Here is an 8,452-nt window from a genome sequence, read left to right as displayed (position 1 = left end):
CTTTGAGCAATAATTTCTATTGATGTTTGAGCTTGCTAAGCTCAAATAAAGAAATATTTGCTCTAGTCTTCTTCATGTCTTCTACAATGTTGTAATCCATAGAGTCAGAGACTACTAATGTCTTAGATGACAAGGGTGGATTGGAAGATGATGGCTGATTTTGGGTAGGCACAACTGGAGTTTTCTTCATGGGAGCCTTGTCTTGGCAATAGGGCTTGCAATTTCTTCTTTGGATTTGTTTGAACAGGCTCTGCATCGATTTTACTTCTGGTATTTACTGGGAGAGCTTCTTGTTCACTTTCATTATTAGAGTTAGGTAAAATGAAGTTCCACATACCATGACATTCAACTATCTCATCTTCTTCCATTTCCTCTGATGACAAAATTGTGTCTTCATCCTCATCATCATGTGGATCTGATTCTGCATTAGATATGGAATTAGGTGGTTTTGGTTCAGCTCTTTTGAAGTTCCTAAATGGTTTTTTAGTAGAGGTTTCAGCTACCTGTTTTTTTATCTCTACCATTTCATTGGACATAGTCTTCAGAACTTTTTGCAAACCTTCCATATCATATGGGTCTTTAGCTACTTTTTTTTTTGAATCATCTTTAAAATTAACTTTTTTGGACTTTCTTTCTTCAAGAGAAGATTTATTTTCTAAAGCAATAATATGTTTTTCAACGACGATCGCTTCTTTGATATTTTCTACTAATGTAGGCTTGGCAGCCCTATCAACGAAGATGGCTATATTTGAAGGTAAGGTAGAAATATACCATTCACTTCGGACTTCTTCACTAGGCTTGGATGTAGCAGGAATTTTATTTAAGATCTTATTAAATCACGAGTTGAAATATTTAATGGGTTACTTTGACTTAGTTTTAATATTGGAGAGATCATTAATTAATGTCACTGTAGACCTATCATCTGTGAATTTAGTTAAAAACTGCTCCTGGAAAGCATTCAAACTATTAATGGATCTTGGTCATAACGAAAAATACCATGATCCAGCTGCTCCTTGTAGGGTGTATGGGAAAATCCTAACAACAACATCTTCTTCTGTTACCCCATTTAAGTTTATTGACAACATAAAGTTGTTTATGTGTTCTTCTGCTAGTATGCCAATGTCAGGATTAAACTTTGGCAACCACTTTTGAGGATGGGCCGGTAATTGACTCAAAGGTGTAGGCATTGAGAATGCTCCTGGATTTGTCCATGGCCTTGGTTGTTGTTGATTATGTGCCATTGTCGAACTAACAACAGAAGATGGTGAGGAGGCAGTTGAAAGTGATTGGGTAGAGGATGATGGAGTACCTGTACCCTTATGGATTATGATCTTGAGTTGGGGAGTGGATGGATGACCTTGCACTGTTTTAGATGGAATGGATGATGATGAAGAAAGAGTCTCACTCTCAGACTCTAAAGGTGTCTTCCTAGCTTTTTTTTGACTTGGCAGAGGAAATTTGGTTGGTGGGATACCAAGATTTTCACTCTGCAATCTTGTAAGAGGCTGAGATGGGATATACTGCGAAGTCACATTGCCTTGGGATAACTCAGAATATTCTTGGGATATTGAAAACCCTTAGAGTTTATGAATCAATGACTGAACTTCAGGGGGTTCAAGGGAAGAATTTTCAAGTGTGTTCAAGTTTTCAGCAGTGGACGTTTTCTTTTCCACTTCTCGCTTAAAAATGGGAGATTTAGAATGCGAGGGAGAAGTTGGAGGAGATGGTGAGGGAGATTTACTCTTAGAATGGGCTATTGATTTGTTTTTGCTCGCCATTCACAGTTCATTCCCTCCTTCTAGCGCCAAAAATGTTGATGCCTCTAAAATCCTTGCATCAACATCGAGGATAACCACCCGGTCTGGACCTTAGTGCAGCTCCTTTTCCGTTTGGTGTGGTGGCTCCGACTGGATATTTATGGGACCAGTTTCCCTTAAATGAATGGTTTAATGGATGGTTGTTTTGTATAATGGAGATGAATAGATGTTTCAACTTATAACTCAAAATATACAAATATAACTATATAACCCGGGTATTCTGTAAACAATGCGATTTTTGATTATTTCTAATAGACAAATAATCATATAGATGGCTTATTCATCAATAGAAAGATGTATTCATATAATGATTACTTCATTTAAAAATTTAAACGAAGTAGTAATAAAATCATATCGCATTCATTGTAATGTATATCACTGACATATATATTCAAATGATAACAATTCTAAAACCTTCAGAAATGATATGCTAAAGAATTGTTTGAAAAAGCATGCATATATATCATCAATAGAAACTTTTAAAAGAAATGTTTATTCACATAAGGAAATAAGACAAAAATAGTGATAGGAATACCACATGCATTTGAATCCTTTCGATGTAAACAACACTCTGATTCCACTTTCTTATTTGAGAAAACTTCCAAGAAATACAGAAGTGCAGGTCTTTAAAAAGCTTCTTTCACAGAAATGTAGAATCTTGATCCACTATTGATAAAAATACTTAGATGTACAAAAGTGTAACTTCTTAAGTCAAATCTTATATAAATTGAGGACCCTTTCTTAAAAGACATGAAAGGGTTTAAATAATCAAAATAAAAACTAACTATCAATAAAAATCTCTATGAGCTGTTAAAACCGCAAACATGAAAATCTGGTATTTGATTCATTAAAACAACAACGCGATAGCCTTTGAACTGATTCGTTGAATATATTTCTTCTCTTGCGCCTGCAGTTGACAAATTGAGAGCATTGGCTGAATCTCTAGTGGGTGTCTCATCCTGGAATGTAGTTAGGTTATATACGTAGTATCAGAGAGTTCAGGAACCATGAGATTGACTGCGTCGGAAAGGCATTTCATGGCCATCTGCTGACTCTGCGGCTTGACTAGGAAAAACCAGAATGCATCCCATGTCAAGCTTTGCACTTTGCTGATTTGTTCTTCCCTGCTTGCCATATCCTGTCTCCATTGTTCTTCTAGTGCTTTTGTTTTCTGGAGTTTTCCTGGAGATCAATCAGAGATCAAATTAGCCATATATAAGCTGTCATTTACTAACTTGATTACATCGTTCATTGTAGCCCTAGCTCTAGAAGTTGCTCTTTCGGCTTTTATTAACTGTGACTCCCATTCCAAAAACAAGATTTCCTTGTGTGATTCTTGTATTTTTGGCAAATTGGTAGCCATGCCTTCTTCTAAATTTTGCCAAGAGAGAAAATTTGTTATCTTTTCATCTACTTTTTCAAATTCCAGTCTAGTGTCAAATGCCTTTTCAATCAACGATGTAGAGATAGCGCACAATGGGTCAGCGAATGATATATTATGGCAAAGGATGTTTAACTATCGGGATAAGGCTTTGGTTACTTCCAAGGCTTCTTTCCTGAATTAACTAACCTGTGGAAAACCATTGAACTTTTATATCTGTAATTGCAGTTGTGTGATTTGATATTCTTTAGCCTTATTTTCATGCTGAATTGTTATTTGAAGCTTGCTTAGTTCTTGAGACAACTTCTGTTGTTTCTGGAGAGCCTTCTGATCAATATTTTGCTTCTCCAGATTCAATTGTTCTTTTAGTTGATCATTTTGTTGTCTCTACTCTGCTAGTTGTTGTTCAAGGTGACTAATCCTTTGTTGTTCTTCCGCCGATTGCTCTTCGAGTTGAGTGATCCTCTGATCCTTTTCCCTGATTAGCTAGCTGACTTCTGAGGCTTTGTCCATTGTTGTAGCTATATAAGCCCCTGCATACTGAGATAATTTGGTTAAATCCTTAGAAGGATTAACTTCTGAGTCTTTCCATACCACATTCATCATTTTGGCATGAGGAGTTGAAAGAGGTCCTTGATCAATTTTCCTCTTTTTCCTCTGTCTTTTAACCACAGCCCTATGCTTTGGACTGTAGAATACATCTAGGGGTGGTATTTCTTCTATTTTCAGTACAATCTCCTCTGTAGGATTTTTAGGAATTATCTCAATATCCTGCTGAATGTTGGGTGTGTCGATTGCCCCTTCAATTGGAACATTAATAACTCCAGGCTCTTGTGTTGCAGGTGATTTTGGTGTAGTGAGATTTTGGGAGTCATTCTGGTTCTTGATCATTTGATCGAACTGCTCCCATTCCTTGAGTAAGTTGGAATCAATATTTACATCGGTATCAAGGAGCTCACTGGTTCCTTCATTTGTTCGCTCCTCCTCAGGACTTTTCTCCCTTTCAGGAGTCTTCTCCTTTTCAGGAGTCTTCTCAGTAGTCTTTTCTTCATTGTGGCCTTCATGTTGCACCATAGAGGTAGTATTTAACAAGTCCAGAGGTAATGTTTGCAACCTCTGTGTTCTGAACTTCATAAATCTCTCTAATCCCTCTGCTCCCAATCTAATTTTTGCTAGATGTTTTACCTGAGAAAAAAACTCAGCTGAAGTGAACAAATCATCATAATCATCCTTCTCATGTTCAAACTTGGAAAGTTTCACATGAGAGGTGAAGTTGTAGGCCACTGCTTTTGGATCATAATGCTTCTTTGGAATGACTGCTAACTTTAACTTTTTTATTTTCTTTGTTTTTCTCTGCATGTTTGAAGTCATGCAGTGTGAAAGTACCATATCGGAGGGGGAATGAAGGCCACATTTTCTTTTTGGACTCCTTAAGGTTCCTGGACATCCATGTTTCTGTTATCTGATAAACTATTTCTCTAGCCAATAACTTATCAGGAATGCATAAGGGGAGGACATGTGGATCTGTAGTGCTGCCAAAAATTCTGATGTAGGTGAGCTTTTCTTCACCAAATCAACTACCAATTGATGTTAGGTCTGGCTTCATCGGACAACCGAGGAGCAGGTTTGTTGAATATAGCATAATGAACGAGCAAGACAAAACCATGGTAGATTCTATAAAGAATATTTCTATAATGGGCCTTCCACAAATACTTATGATAGATATGAATGGGAGTTGGGTATTGTGGAGTCCATTTCCAGCCTAAAATGGGGTAATCAGAATTGAAGCAGATGGTATCCATAATGTAGGCACTCATATAGAGTGAGGGAATTATCCGAGTAGTAACAAACATGTTTCTTCTATAATCAAGGATTTGGTTGGCAATTTTATTAGATAAAATGGTTGCCCAATCCATGATATAAGATTTAATTGCTACTTCCATCAAGGGCACCATTTCTATAGAGAACCTAGCTGAATCAGAGACTCTAAATAGTCTACATATCATGGCACCAACATAGAAATAAGGAGATGCTAAGGAGTCTATGGAGTACATACCTGAAGATTCATGCTTGTGTTTGTTTGGGAAATGCATTCACTGCTTGATAGGGTCGAACTCCACATCGTTCTCCTTGGAGAAAGCTTCTAAAAATGCCTTGTTGTAATGCTTCTGCGGTTCGAGCAAATGGTACATCTTTTTTATATCTTCTACCCTGAATGACCCAAACATCCTTCCATCAGCAGTAAAGAAAGCTTTGTTTGTTATGATGATACTCTCAATTACCCATCTAACCAAGTCATTGTAGGGTAATACTTTGGCGCGAGCCGATATTCTGTGGAGGAAGGAGATGGCCAAATCCTTAAGGGTACTTTCTGTTTTATTATTGGAGTCAATCGTTCCTCTTTCTTCTTCAATTTTGGTTGGATTGATGAATTCAGACTTGCTCTGCAAAACGAAACAGAAGAATGTGACAGAGGATAAATCCGTTCAAAGCTAATACACAGTATACAAGATTAACAACAATTAAGCGCAATGGGTGATACGGGTTTTGATATATTACGCTACCACGGATGAAATCCTTGAAGGACTCAATCATAACTGTTCTCTTAATGATTTCCTGTAACTTCCAATGTGACACTTAAATGCCATAATGATATGTCGCATAGAAAATCTAAGTCCTCTAAAATGAATATCGTAACTTCCCGATCAGCGATTAGCAATAATCGCATATTGCAGATCGAGAGGTACAAATGTTATGCTTAAATGTTTCCTTTGTATAGTTTCGATCATGATAAATGGTGAGCAGGATAACTTTAATAAATCAATAAATCGTTTGCTTTTTATTTATAATTTAGACCCACAAACATTCGTTAATGATTATATTTCACCTTTATTGAAAGGCCCACTTTGCAATAATGAAATCGCACTGGTGGATTTCATATGGGCATTTGATATGCGTTTTGTGCTTTCCACGATAGCCGATTGCGATCAACTTATCGCATCTGAGGACTTATGTGAACAATTAGAATGGTTCCTTGATAAGTAGCGATATGTGATTTCCGATAGTGTTATCGCATCAGCGAAAGTCAATGGAATCTCTTAAGTCTACCATTGAAACAAAGGATGTGTGCGATGCGACATATTCCTTTATGATAAGGTTTATGTTATAATTTTAAATTGGATCGGACCTTATCAAGGGGACTTTCATGGGTTAAATATATTTTCAAATTGCGATTCCTAAAAGCAAAAAACTATTCATTTTCAAATGTTTTATTGGTTTTATTTATTAAAGGGGACCCATTTCTTATTATATGAAAATTTTTTAAATGGGGAGGGTTGTTGTATAGCACAACAGGTCCAAGGGATCTATTATAGATGATGCTAGGGTTATCGAGATTCATTAAGGGAGATTTTATAGACTCTTGGGTCGACCAAATCAAGTTTTAGTGCATGATGAAATTGGTCCATGTCAACTATGGCATAGGAGATATGGTCACCTTCATTATAGAAAATGCCTGGTCTAAGTCAAATAGTTTTAGGAGTCCCTAAATTATAGATAGATCATAAAGGTGTTGCAAAGGTTGTCCACTTGGAAAGAATATCAAGAAGCCATTTCCAAGTAGTGACAATAGATCTAAAGAAGTTTTGGATTTGATTCACTCTGATGTATGTGGTCCTATGCCTATGAGGTTTCTTGGAGGTTTGCTATACTATGTGACATTTATTGATGACTTCTCTTGTAAGACATGGATCTATCTTATGAAGCCCAAGGATGAATTCTTCACCAAGTTTCAAGAGTTAAAAGTTGAAGTGGACAAATTGATAGGTAAAAAGATCAATATTTCTAGATCTGACAATGGAGGCGAATACACCTTGAGATAACTTGTTTCTTTATGTAAGAAAGATGGGATTAAGAGGGACTTGATTATTCCCTGCAATCCTCAATATAATAGTGTGGAAGAAAGGAAGAACATGTCCATTGAAGAATATGTCAATGATATGATGTGTGATAAAGAATTTCCCATGTCCTTATGGGGAAAAGCACCCCTAATAGGGGTATACATCCATAATAGAAGTCCTCATCGAATTCTAGAAGATATGACCCATGAAGAAGCAATTTCTAGACAAAAACTAGAAGTTAGGCATATGAGAATATTTGGTTTCCCTATTTACATTCATGTTCCGAAGGATAAAAAGAATAAGCTTGAACCTTTAGGAAATAAATGAATATTTGTTGTTTACATGAAATCATCAAAGGTCTATAGAATCTATATTCCATAGCAGCGATGGATTAAGGTCAGCCAAGATATCACCTTTGATGAGAAGATTGCATATTGGAAGTCTAAGGAAATTTCCATGGACTACTTCAATGAAGTAAACCATGAGGCTTCTAAGGAATAATGTTCAAGTTCTACATAATTTCCTAAAGAGACAAAAGGGCCTTGTTAACCAGTAGAACCAATTGTTGTTCTCGAAATCCGAAAGAGTTTCACATGGATTAGATCTAGCTCGGAAGAAGTAGAAGGACATGCAACTCCAAATGACACAACTAGAGAGAGTAATACAACTAAAATGTTTTCTATTTATGCATCTCTTATCACTAATCTTATGGATGCAAAACATTCTACTTATGAAGATGCATCCAACTAGCAAGTGTGGAAGGAGGTCATGGATGAAGATATTAAAATCTACCATGAAGAAGGATTTCTGGGAGATTATGCTAAGACTTTAAGGGAAGTCAATGGTGACTTCCAAGTGGATATACAAGATCAATCATGTTGTAGATGAAAGTATCAACAAGTACAAGGTGAAATTTTTGCTAGAAGATTCTCCTAGAAAGAGGGAGAAGACTATGATGAGACCTTTGCCCAAGTTGCTGGGTACACCTCCATTAGAGCTATTATTTCTCTTTCTACTTTGTTAGGATAGAATTTACATCAAATGGATGTAAAGTCTACTTTCCTCAATGGTGTACTTGAGGAAGAGGTGTACATAGAGAATCCTCAAGGATATGAGGTGCATGGGAAGGAATCTCATGTTTTCATATTAAATAAGGCCTTGTATGGACTCAAGCAAGCTCTAAGAGTTTGGTATACATGAATTGGTAGCTACTTGATGAGACTTGAATTTACCAAGAGTGATGCTAATCCAAACCTTTATTTCAAGGTTGTGAATAATGCACCTGTGATTTTATTTCTATATGATGATTTGTTTCTGACAGATGTTGAGCCTCTCATCATTCAATTTAAAAGGAA

Source organism: Pinus tabuliformis, chromosome 8 (assembly GCF_031772625.1).
Source record: "Pinus tabuliformis cultivar Carrire ecotype Pingquan chromosome 8, CPIR1, whole genome shotgun sequence".
Lineage (NCBI taxonomy): Eukaryota > Viridiplantae > Streptophyta > Pinopsida > Pinales > Pinaceae > Pinus > Pinus tabuliformis.
Note: the sequence above shows the minus strand (reverse complement) of the source record.